Here is a 12,887-nt window from a genome sequence, read left to right on the forward strand (position 1 = left end):
AGCAGAAGAGAGAGAGTCTTAAGCAGACTCCACACTGAACCCAGAGCCCGACGGGGGCTCCATCTCATGACCCTGAGATCAAGACCTGAGCTGAAACCGAGAGGCAGACGCTTCACCGACTGCACCACCCAGGCGCCCCAAGAGACTGGCATTTCAGAGCCGCCACTGAGGGCCAGACCTGCCGGGAGGTTAACAACGCAGGGTTCACTCCCTCCTGTCAGCAGCCCTGTCCAAAGAGACCTTTCCTTCATTCTGTGCTGGAGGAACCCCTTATCCACTGCTCACAACCCTGACTGGAACGCATGGCGTTATGCCGCTGACTGGTTCAGCTTAGCTTGGTTAAGCATCGTCCCCTGGCTGAGACAGCCCAAGGGCGACACCACAGTGCGTGCTTTGGTAGTGAACAGTGTAATGAGGGGCGTACCTGGGTTGCTGTTGGGTCCATGACTAATCAGAATTATCTCAGAAGCCTTTTCAAAATAATACGCATGCCTCTTCTCTACCACCCAGATGCTGATGTACATTTATAAGGGCTACGAATCTTGGGCAGGATGTATGGAGCTTGAAAAAGCTCCCCCGTTGTCCTAGTTCCTTCCCAGACAGGTATGTAGCCTTATTTTTAGTCTTATTTATAGATTTGAGAATTTTACTGTGACTCCAACAAAAGAACAAAGGCTTTGCTCAAGGTCACCCAACCCCCAAGGGGGGGAGCTCGCTGCCTGGCCTGCCGGCCTCTCTGCTATGCCTCAATCCCTTAGAAGCAGGTGGCTGCCCTCGATCCAGATTCAAACCTCCAGTTGGAAGCTGTGGGCAATTGGGTGAGTCTCCCGGGCCGTGGCTGGGAGGATTCCGACTAGCTGTGCGCAGGGCCGTGGCAGCACGCGGGCCTCAACACACGCAGGGAATCCCATGCTGCAGCCATCTGCGAGGTTCCCACCCAGGGCCCGAATCTGGGGCTTGTCTCCCGAGCACTGGCGGTGGGGTCATGGAAGGATTAGTGTGCTGAGGTGCCCCGGTTCTGGAACCAAACACGCAGCCAGACTCGTTCCGAAGGCACGGATCCGGGAAGGCTTTCAGAATGGGGGTTCTGAAAGGAGGATGTGGGAAATGCCAGCCTGAGGGGAGAGCGCTGTGTGCGTGCATGTGAGTGTGCACGTGTGTGTGTGTATCTGTAGACTGTGTGCTGTGTGTGCACGTGTGTGTGTGCCTGCATGCGTCTGTGACGTATGTGCTGTGTGCATGCATGCGAGTGTGTGTGTGTGTATCTGTAGACTGTGTGCTTGCGTGTGCACGTGTGTGTGCCTGCATGCATCTGTGCAGAAGTATGTGCTGTGTGTGTGCACGTGTATGTGTGTGAGTGCATGTGAGTGTGTGTGTGTATCTGTAGACTGTGTACTTGCGTGTGCATGCATGTGTATGTGTGCCTGCATGCGTCTGTGCAGAAGTATGTGCTGTGTGCGTGCATGTGAGTGTGTGACTGTGAGTGTGTGTATGTGTGCCTGCATGCATCTGTGCAGAAGTGTGTGCTGTGTGCGTGCATGTGAGTGTGCACGTGTGTGTGTGCCTGTATGCATCTGTGCAGAAGTATGTGCTGTGTGTGTGCACGTGTATGAGTGTGAGTGCATGTGAGTGTGTGTGTGTATCTGTAGACTGTGTGCTTGCGTATGCACGTGTGTGTGTGTGCCTGCATGCGTCTGTGCAGAAGTGTGCGCTATGTGCCTGCATGTGAGTGTGTGACTGTGTGTGTGTGTGTGCCTGCATGCGTCTGTGCAGAAGTATGTGCTGTGTGCTTGCATGCGTGTTCATTCCCAGCAAATTCTGTGATCCCGGGTGACAGGTGACTGGCCCATCTTGTTGATGGACAAAGGACTGAAGAGATAAAAATACAGGATCGAATCCTTGAAGGATTTGAGTGTTGGGCTGGGGAGTGTGGACGTTATTCTCCTAGTGGAGGGACGTTGAAAGTGTTAGAGCAAAAGACATGGTCAGAGGTGTTTTTGTTTTTACTTGGAAGAAATCTTGGAGGATGAAAGAAAGGGTTTCAGGGAGAGGGGAAGGGAAGGGACGAATGTATGCACACACTTACTTACCTTCCCGCTGCCTCCTCCCAACAGCCCTGGGGCGTGGAGGGCTGTAACTATGGTTACCAGATGAGGCTCCAGGGCTCTGAGGGGTTAAGAAAAAGGCCCAGGAATTGTTGGGACTGAGTCACAGCTGGCCTGTGCTTTCCCACGACATCAGCTCCCTCCCGCTCTGCAAAGCAGGACAGGTCTCTATCCCAGCACACGTGGCCCCAGGGAACTGGCATCAGAAATGGGTAGGAGCCTGGAGGCAGAGGGGGAGGAGAGGCAGGTGGGCCACTGTGACCTCTTGTGTCTGCAGGTCCTGGAGCTGGGCCTGGCACCACCTCTCAGTATTGAAAGGGACCTTCGAGCCTTTCCAGGCACTCTTCTGCCTAATGCACTATTTGTCCTGTCTTCTGTCTTGGTGTGAAGACCAAGAGACTTGGTTCTAGTCCAGGTTCTGCCACTTGCCTGCTGGGTGACCTTGAGTAAGTCACTTGCCCTCACTGGGCCTCCACGTTCCCATCTCTGAAACGAAGAGCAGGGTGCGCACATGTCTATGAGTCTGTGTGCAGGTGTGTGAGCGTGTGCCTTCGTGTATATGTATGTCAGGGAGGGCCTGCGTGCTCGTTCTCAGCCAACCGGATGGACTCGAGGCCGTTCTTACCGTGTGCCCTTCCCATGGGGTGGACGATGCTGACACCATCGCTCCCATCTTCTGGAAGATGAAAGTGGAGTCTTGGGAGAGGGTCCTCAGTAAGTGGGGACTAAACCGTATCGTTCTTTTCCACCCACACCTGACAACCTCAATTCTGAAATCCATCCTGGGTGGCCACCATCCTGCTGGGTGGGTCCTGTGGCTGAACCCCGGGGGTGTATAGTTGAATATCGGGCACCCGGGATGCCCTAGTAAATGAGTTATACTGAATTACTGGATTTTTAGGTCACTTCAATAATGTTTACTGAAAAACAAAAACAAAAATCATGTTTATTGAGTATCTACTATGTGCCAGGCTCTGTGCTAAGTACTGGGGACACAGAAGTGAACCTGACTTCGTCCCTGCCCTCCAGGAACCCACAATTAGTTCTGTAGCATTCAGATATTTTTTGGCTACGACTCCTAGATGGAAAATCACTTTATGTTGTGACCACGACCAAGCACACGCACACGCAAATATATATTATATGTACAAAACCAAATCACAAGGCAGGCCATGCACTCTGATATTTTTTTTAGGCTTCTCTACTCTGTCTCTCTTTTTTTTTTCGAGTGCTGGTAGCATCCTACCACTCTGATTTCATAACCTGCTGGTAGGAGGTGACCCTCCAGTGTGAGAAACATGGGTTGAGTGTTGCATATAGTGTGTATATGGAATTGCATATAAATTATGTGCTGGGGAAAAAGAGAGCAAGGAATGGGTTCTTTTGATTGGGACAATCAGGGAAGGCCCCCAGTTCGAATGGCACTTGAGCAGATGAATGATAGAATTTCAGTCTACTGAGCCAGGGGAGCCAGACCGAAGCCAGTCAACAGAACAAGAGCCAGCGAGACCGAAGCAGCAGCACAGCGCAGACCAGGAGACAGGACTGTACCGGGGCGGAGGGCAGAACGCACAGTGCTGCACCTGGCAAGCGCTTTGCCTGGCTTACCACACTCCGTTCCCATAATAATTCTAGGAGACAAGAACTCTTTACACCTTCATGCCGTGGATGAGGAAACTGAGCCTCAGAGAAGTTATGTAACTTGCAGAGGATCGCACAGCTACTAAGCGGTAGAGCCCAGATCTGAACTCAGGCAGTTCCATGGAGATCTAAATATGAAGTTCCTAGAGAGATGACCCTAAAGATATTTGGGGGCTACTTCATGGGTTTGCTTGAATACAAGCCTGAGAATGTTTAATTTCATCCTGGACGTGAGAGAAAAAAGGTTACACGTTTCTCAAAAAGGAAAGTGACATGATCGCAGCTTTATCTGGGGGAAGGTCATCAGCATAGGAGATGGGCTCAAAGAAAGACCGGGACACCTGTCAGGAGACGGGAGCAGCATCTTTCTGCTCAGGTCAGCGGCCCCAGAGACCTTTATATCGTATTTATCTCAATGCAATTAAGGACACGGCTCATATATCATATGAAAGGAGAATAAATCACATTTCCCTTTTTACCTTGGCTGTTAGGAAGCTCAGAGTTCCAATCCGTGGTACTTTTCCGTGGAGCATTCAAGGGCTCCAGTGAGCCTTTTATGTACTAATTTTGCCTTGCCTTAATTCTCCTACCCTCACTTTCCTTTAAACTGGTTCATCACTACTTGATTTTTCACTCTACTATAATGTGTGCATTTTGGTATGCCTTCGAGCAGGCTTTAAATGAAATACAAGGGAAACAGCTGAAGCAGCTGGAGAGCATTTTTTTTTTTTTTTTTTTTTTTTTGTAGGCAAGATTGGAAGCTCCTGGAGAGTAGGGATTGGCTTACCATCTCCTGGATCCCAGGGCTGGGTGCCAGGTGAGTGCATCACGTTGATGTACACTCTGGGCTGGAAGAGCTGAGAAGGGCCTGAAGGTGCCTTACTCCCTCTGTTTCTCAAAGAACTGACATGAACCACCAGTGATGTACAAGATGTTTTCCCTGGGGCCTGGAGGAATATGGTTTGGTTTAATTGTCACATATTTATTTAATTTAGTAGAAAAAATGTAGCTAACACATTGAACCAGTTCCGTCATGGATAAAATTCCTTAGAATGAGTCTCAGGCAGATATTTAAATTTTAGAAAGTGTCAATTTAAATAATATTCTTTAAAAAAATTTTTTTTAATTTTTAAGTAATCTCTACACCCAACGTGGGTCTTGAACACACAACCCCGAGATCAAGACTGAGCCACCCAGGCGCGCCCTTACTTATTCTTTTTCCAGTCCTACAGGGCAGACAGAGCAGGAGTTATTGTTTCTCCCATTTTGTGGATGGGCAAACTAAGACCCAGAGCGGGGACGGGCCTGCCATCACCCAGCCAGCTATGGAGGGACCAGGGTTAGAACAGTTCCAGGCCTTCCCACTGTGCGTCAGGCAGGGTTGGGCAGGGAGCCGGTTTCTGCACTGAAATCCCCCAAACAATGGTAGAAGGTCGACTGGGCGAAATCAAGCAGTCCAATGGCCTGTCTCCACTCAGGAGCAGCCTGAGCTGGACATCGCTGCCCGGTCCCCCGCTGCCCCACCTCTGCTCCACTTCTGGGAAGGGACTGCTTTCCAAAGGAGCCCAGATGTTCCCGCCTGCGTACCGATGGGCTTGGTGCTCCGCTCCATGTGGACGGATGACATCAGCCGTGAACGGACTCAGCTCTGGCCACCATGCACCTGCGAGAGCCCCGTGTGGGACCCTCCTGGCCATGAGTACTGAGACCACAGCATTTATTGGGCATCTTTGTCACGTCAGGCCCTGTGTGTACAGATGGATGCTCACATTGAATGAGACACTGCCCTGGGCCCTGGAGACTCACGGTCTAGTGAGGGAGGCAGACACACAAACAACTAGGCAGAGAACAATGCAGAAAGTGCTAGAACGGAGGAATGGACCCAGTGTTAGGGAGGGAGGGACCGGCTCTGCCTCGCGGGGATCAGAGAAATTCCAAGGAGCAGGAGACATCCGAACTGAACTGTGCCCTGGAATAGGGTTTGCCAGGAGAATAGGAGAAGGCATTCCCGACCATGGGCCAGCCCGAGCAAAGGCCCAGAGGTGACCAGGAAGGGTCCTGTTTGGCTGGGATACCCAGCTGAGTGAGGCCGCCATGGAGACAAGCTACAAAGGTGGGTTGGAACCAGGAGCCCACTGCTGGCCAGGGTTCCACACTCACGTGGACCTGGAGCCCAGCACGAGGGCAGCTGAGGGGCGAATGTGCCAAGGCCGGGGTGACGGCTGGGCTGGAGGCAGCCTTTCGAGGACTTGTTGGGCTCACTTTAGTTTGGTTGTTGGTTTGTGTTAGGGATGCAGTGTGGCTCACGAGGCCAGGCTTTGGAGACCAGAAAGAACTAGGTTCAAAGCCCAGCTTCGCTCCTGCCAACGATGTGACCTTGAACAAGTCGTTTTACCTTCTGAGCCTTGGTTTTCCATCTTTAAAATGGGGATAGAGAGCCCTTCCTCTTAGGAGAATTCAATGAGACTGAGAGGGGGACTTAGCCCAAAGCCTGGTTTATAGTGAGTGCTCAGTATGTTAAGTACTACTGTTGTCGGTGATGATGGTGGTGACTGCTCAGTGGGTGGCTGTGTGTGTAAGGTGGACTCGAGTGTGTGCAAGTGTGCACTTGAGTGTGTTTTTGAGAACATCCGTCTGGGTGGCGCATATGACAACAGCGTGAGGAGGCAAGGGCTGGCTTTACACGCACTTGAGTGTGAGACGACTAGACAACCTTTGGCTGAGGGCTGCTGGTGGCTGGAAGGATGGGATGAGTGAGCCTGTCATTCGCTCTGAATTGGAAAGGACACTTGAGGTGTCATCCAGTTCAACCTGAACCTGATCTGGGAGCCTCATCTCTGACACCTGTGCCAGAGGACCTTCCAATTTCATTAATTGCCTCCAGTGATGGGGAACTTACCACTTGCAAATAATCCATTCTGTCGTTGGGCATCTCTGGCTACTCATTAGAAATAAAACCGTCACCCCTGTAGAGTGCCCGCAGAGTCACAAGATACGTGCCCATCCCTTCTTCTCTCCTTCCTTCCCTCCTTCCTTCCTTTCTTCATAGATATTTGCTGAGCCCCTATTATTTCCAGGCACTATTCTCAATCCTGGGAGGGCATCGGGGGAACAAGGCAGACACAGGTTCTATCCTCATGAAATTTGCAGTTTTGTTTATTTTATCTCACTACCTCCCTGGGAGGTAGACATGGTGGGATTAGAACTATACCCATTTAACAGACTGGGAAACTGAGGATGGTGATAACGATGGTGACAAGCAAAGATTTAAAGAGTTCTGGAATGTGTCAGGTGCTTTACATACTTTATGGACTCTAATCTTCACATCAGCCATATGGGGTAAGCACTATTAATATCATCCTCATTTTATACGTGAGGAAACAGGCTCAAAGAAACTGAGGCTAGAAGCTGCCTGCCCCGGGGTCACACAGCAAGGAAGCGGCCCACCCGTACTGCCTGTGGGATTAAGGTCCTGACACTTGCCAGAGCAGCAGAGCTGAGGCCCGAACTGAAGCAGCTGGACTGAGACCCCGGGCTCTTTGCACACCATTGGAGGGTTGTTCGGGGACCCTGGCAGTGTCCAGCGTGTGCAAGCTGACATGAGTGAGCTCCGGCCCTCCCCACCCACAGCCATATTCAGTCTTCCTCCTCAGCCCTGCCCTGCTTCATCCCAAGAGGGCACATGGTTCGAGTGTGTACAGGAGTTACAAGAACCATAATGAGGAAGGGAAGACCCCACTTCCCTTCTCAAGGAGCGGCAGTCGGAATGTGGCCCCAAAGTGGGCCAGAGCTTCTGGTTTTCTGGTTTTTCCAGAAAAGGAAGGAGTCTGGATTTTTATTTGCAGTGTCCTGATTTTTTTAATGTTGGCAAGTAATTCAGAACAATTTTAATCATTGTGCTGGCCCTTAAGCCCCACATCTGCAGGCCAGATTGAGTCTGTGGGTCTCTGTCTCATGGGCTGGGGCTTTTGCTGCGCTAAGTGCTAGGGATGCAAAGAGAAAGGATTCTTGCCTCCGAGTTGATCACACATCAGTGGGAGAAACCAGGCCTGTAGAGCAGTAGAGCAGTAATTACCCACTGGGGTAAGGGTCCCAGGAGCCATGTAAAAAGATATTTTGAGAAGACAGTATCATACCTCGTACCCAGCACTGTCCTGAAAGTCTCCCCAGATGAGGTGACTTTGAGGTGAGCCTTGATGAAGGAGTAGGAGTTTGCCCATAGCAGGGATGTGTCATTCGGAAGGATTAGCCTGGGCAAGGACTGTGGGCACGGAAGAGGCTGCCCCCCGCCCCCGAGAGAATGGCAGGTCAGCAGGTGTGAGTGAGCCCTTTGGGCACAGAGGTGGATTTATTATAAATTTCCTTCGTGGATTTGACCCTGAAGTACTGGTTTTTCAAATCAGGAAGTCAGCACGGCCTGGATTGTTTTGCTCTTACAACATATTCTACCAAAGATCTAACTGTCCATCGTACTGGAAGTCTTGCCATGTCCTTCGGTGGACACGTTGTGGTGCTATGTCCAGCGGCTCGCCCTTTTCCCTGGGAGGCCCGGGGCTCTGGGGCTTTCTGGCCCTTTCTATCAGATGTACTTGGAGGACCAAAGCCAGCTCCCAGGGGAGACTGAGGACCAAACTGCACAAACATGTAAATAGCTGAAAGACGGTACTGGTGGCCAGCGAGTTGGAACGATGTCATTAAGCCTTAAGGTTGGAAACACCGGGATGGGGGGGCGTGAAGGGGGTGTCCAGTGTCCTGGAGGAAGTGAAAAAACCTCGAGACAAGTCCAGACTCACATTCTAAAGCCTTTAGACTGGTGGTTTGTCCTTCTCACTGAGCAGGGTTTTTAAAAATGCAGATGCCCAGGCCCTGGGACCAGCTGCCTGGGTTAACTCCCAGTCTCACCACTAACTGCAGGAGCTTCGCTCAGGGCCGCAGAAGGAAGAGGGGCCCAGGGCATGCAGCAGCCCCCCTCCAGGTGAGGCAGAGCCCCTGTCATGGGGGGAAGGGGTGGCAGTGTTCCCCCCTTGCCCCCCACACCCAGCTGGGCCCGCACGTGGCTCACCTCCCACCAGCTCTGGCATCCCAGAGGTTGCTCTGCAATGGGGAGGTCACAGAAAAGAGAGGCCTGAGGCGGGCCGGAGCTGTGTCCCATTCACTCACTTATTCACTCAGCAAGTGTTCGCTAAGCCTCCACCATAAGGCCCCACAGGGGATGCCACCATTACAGCCCTGGTCCTTGCGCTCCAGAAGCCTCCAGTCCAAGAGACATTGGCCTCGCTGTGCTGTGCCTCTCACACAAAGTTGGCATAATATGGGCGGGGCGGGGCTAGAAATATAAAGTGTTCTGATGGCCCAGGGAAGGAAGGCATTGATCTGCCTGGGAGATCTAGGAAGGCTTCCTAGAGCAAGCAGCCCCGGGGATTCTTAGGCAATTCAGTTATTATTTGCTGAGTTGAACCTTGCAGGGGCAGCCTGTTCCCTTCATCTGCTTCCCTAGCCCCGTTTACTTCCAGCCTCTCTGTATTGGAGCCAAATTGATTTGCTCTGTGTCCTCAAGTTCCAGGGGGCTCTGTGCTGGGGGGCTTTATTCACCCTCCCCTTGATACCTGCCATCTTCTCTCCTGGCCCCTGAACTGGAAACCCAGCGGGAGACCTTGTACAAAGAGTGCCAAAGCTCCTGCCCACCGCCACCACCCAAATGCAGCCACATCAGCACTGGAGGGGCGGGAAAAGGGGCAAGAAGGGGTAGCTTGATTTCGGTGGGTGCTTCGCACGTGTTAGTAATACCAATTATAAATGTTCGACAACAACAATACACTAACATAATGACCGACATTGAGTGCCTTCTGTGTGCCAAGCGCGTCGGGTGCATTATCTCACTTAATTCCCACACTAGCCACCAAGAAGTGCTATGGCAGTACACCAGTGGAGCTGGAAGGCTTGGGTTCAAATCTCTCCTCCACGTCTTCTATATGGGACCCTGGGCAAGTTACTGAACCTCTGCGCCTCAGTTTCCTCCCGTGTAACTAGGGGAAGATAATAGCACCTACTATAGCTCTGAATTGCTATGAGGATTAAGTTAACATTGGTAAATGCTTAGAATAGTACCTCACACATAGCAAGTACAATGCTGTGTCAGATACATTACACATGGATTATATTGCTTCATCCAGGTTAAAACAAAGAATCAGGAACAGCTAAGTCAAGGGACTGTACAGTAGTTAAGTGTATTGAGCACATAATATGTGCCAGGTAATGTCAAGAGCATTCTGCGTGCATTTTCTCACTTAATCCCCACATCAAGCCACCTCCTGTGGTTTGAGGAAGCACCACTAATAGCCCTTATTTCTCTGACAACTTGTAATCGTAGCCAGTTAGTGGTAGAGAAAGACCTTCAACCCGGGCGGGATGAGAGCACAGGAGGGTAGGACCCCCCGTGTCTCCCGGGACAGCTGTGTGGTTCACCTCCGGATGGGGCAGGGAGGAATGAATTGGAATTGGGGGTGATAGAGGTGCAGTGGCATTAACCAGCATGAGCAGGGAAGAGCCCAGGGACTGACACCTACCGGAAGGTGCTGGGTGAACCACGGGATTATGCTGGGGAGTACTAAGTAGGTCTTGGTGTTTTGTGAAGTTGTTGCCCCCTGAGCTAGTCTGCCCCACATTGGAAGTTCTGGAGTAGTCAGTGTCTGAGAATAGCATTTAGGTCAGAAACACAGGAGGGTAATTAGAAAGGCTCCGTGAATGGCTACCGTGTACAGTTGTGCAGGTTGTGCCCTGCACAAGGGCACCTGGCAGAGAAGCAAGTCCGGCTCACGTTTCACTCACCAAGCTATGGGCTCTGATCTGGGTCTACATCTGCCTAAAGGAAGGGGCACCATTTTTTATTTTCACAGAAGTGCCCTACACACATGGGGTGGTCTTGACTCCAGGGGAGGGGGAATTAGAGAGACTTTATCTGTAGAGATGAGTCTGCAGAGGTCAGATGTTGCCAGTGGGCTGGCACCTGGGGAATCATGGCTTTGGTTTCCATAGTGACCTGGAGGCCCTGAAGGAAAGAACGCAGCCTGGGATCTTGTCGATGGAAGACTGAGCAACTTCTGGGGCTTCCTAATGTGCTCACAGAGTGGATGGGGACCAGCAGAGGCGTCCATGACAGGAGCAGCCCCTGTGGGGATCAGATCAGGAAGGTTGGGATGGGGCTGAAGAAGATGTTAACCCTGTGACCCTGACCCCAGCTCTCTGTGGAGTCAGGGAGGTTAGGCTCTTGAGCCAGCAGTGTGTGTGTGTGTGTGTGTGTGTGTGTGTGTGTGTGTGTGCGCGCGCGCATCATGTGTGTGTGCGTGTGCATCATGTGTGTGTGTGTGCGTGCGCGCGCATCGTGTGTGTGTGTGCGCGCATCGTGTGTGTCACTACCATGAGGGAAAGGAAAAACGGTACCTCAAAAAGAACAAATCCCAACGGACAGCGGGAGGGTATCCTGCCCAAGCACTGCCACCCTTTTGGAGCTGCCCAGTGCCCACGTTTTGTCACCCGCTTTGCTGCCATGTTGAAAAGGGGGAGGAAGGGTGCTGGTGTGTGTTTGCTCATCGTCCACCAGGCCCGGGCCAGATGTTTTAGACACATGACCTCAGTTTCCCCTCCACCCTTTTCCCTCCTCCTTTCTGTAGCAATGATAGCTTTCAGTAGAATAGAAAAGGCGGGGCGGGGGGATCTCCTTTCAAGTCTCCACAGCATTGCTGGGCCCGGGCTGTGCTGTGTGGAGCGGCTGTGTAGCAATAGGCACTATGAATCTGATTCTCGCTCCCCCCTGACACCCCCGGATCCATGCGACTTTTCCAGCAAGCGCACAGGAAGAAGAGGCAGCTGCCTCAGCCCACCCCAAGGAGCTCTGCTGGGAGAGGAGAGAAAACCTGGAAGGGCAAGGGAGGGGGGTCCTGGTTTTCTTCATCCTCTGGCAGAGGTCTGGGCTGGGTAGTGTCTGGGCCTCCTTACCATCTCTGGGTTTTTGACTGTGGGGGTGACACAGAGACCTCACAGAGACCTGCCATGGGCAGTGTCCAAAGACTCAAACATCCATTACCCCCTGCCCTTTCTTCTATCAGCTGCGATGCTTTGGGCTACAAGTAGCAAAAAAAAGGTCAACCAAGAAAGACTCAAGCTGTAGGCATGTTTCTGTTTTATCGAACAAGAGGTCTCTGGGAAGGAGGACTGAGGGCCAAGTGGGGGCTGCATCCAGGCAGTGCTCCAGGTGCTCAGGGAGGGTGAGTCCCTGGGGACAGGGTGGCAGGGACCTACTGGGGCCAATTCATTATCGTCTTGGAGCCAGCACCACACAATGGAGAAAGTCCTGACATGCCCGCACAAGGAGAGCCCCTTCTCGAGCTGCCAAAGATGAATGGTGTCCCTCCGCATTGCCGCAGTGGGTTCTCTGTTGGTTCTAGAAGCGGACCCTGTTATCGTTACTAATAGGAGGCAAGAGAGTGAGCGGCAGGCAGGTCTCGCAGGCTCCCAGGGGCAGCCACATGACCAGGCATCGGAAGCCGGGAGTGACGTTTCAGATCTGCAAGTGCCCAGGATCCCGAGGGTTATCTTGTCTGCTCAAGCCTGGCCTCGGGGATACTGATGAGGTCTCTCTTACTCTGCCTCTTGCCTCTGGAGCCTCTTCCTCATTGTGAAGGGACTGGCAGCACCCTCCCCCATGCGAACCCGCGCTCTGTAACCCCAGGGGGCGCTATTCACAAAGTCACATGTGCAGTGCACGGCCTTCACGGCCTTACATGGTCGGCCCTGACAACTTGGACGCGCAGAGAAGATAGAGATACTTTATTTTCTCCAAAGCTGATGTGCTCTCATTCGGAAGCCCCACCTCACAGAGTCACGGTGATAAAACACATTCAGCCCAGTCCAGCGGAGTCAGTCTGATTCAGTCATTTAAATAGTCTTGTGAGGTAAACACTCAGCCCCTTCGGAGTAATTTGGCTTCTGCTTGAATGATTCCAAAGGGCTTATCTTTCAGAGCTCCTCCTCCTCTGGCTCTTTTTCAAAATGACATCTGTGGATATAGATGGCTGAGGCTTATGTGACCTCAGGTGTCAGGGGAAGGGGGCCTCTGGTTCTGTGCTGGTCCTTACACGTGTC

At 52.0% G+C, this 12,887-nt stretch overlaps 1 protein-coding gene across 5 annotated transcripts in view; it reads left to right on the plus strand.

Annotated features, from left to right (window-relative positions):
- The window catches only part of CORO2B (coronin 2B), a 131,449-nt gene that overhangs the window by 43,245 nt on the left and 75,317 nt on the right, over positions 1-12,887 (plus strand). For 2 of the 5 annotated variants that reach the window (XM_073877266.1, XM_073877267.1), the window contains one exon: positions 511-603. The exons of the other annotated variants lie outside the window; for them this stretch is intronic. The gene's annotated coding sequence lies outside the window, so the exon portion shown is untranslated. The remainder of the gene's footprint in view (positions 1-510; positions 604-12,887) is intronic. 5 annotated transcript variants of the gene reach the window in all.

The sequence above is a fragment of the Callorhinus ursinus genome, unplaced genomic scaffold, assembly GCF_003265705.2.
Source record: "Callorhinus ursinus isolate GAN/ISIS: 27379988/994484 unplaced genomic scaffold, GSC_fseal_2.0 scaffold25, whole genome shotgun sequence".
In the NCBI taxonomy this organism is placed as follows: domain Eukaryota; kingdom Metazoa; phylum Chordata; class Mammalia; order Carnivora; family Otariidae; genus Callorhinus; species Callorhinus ursinus.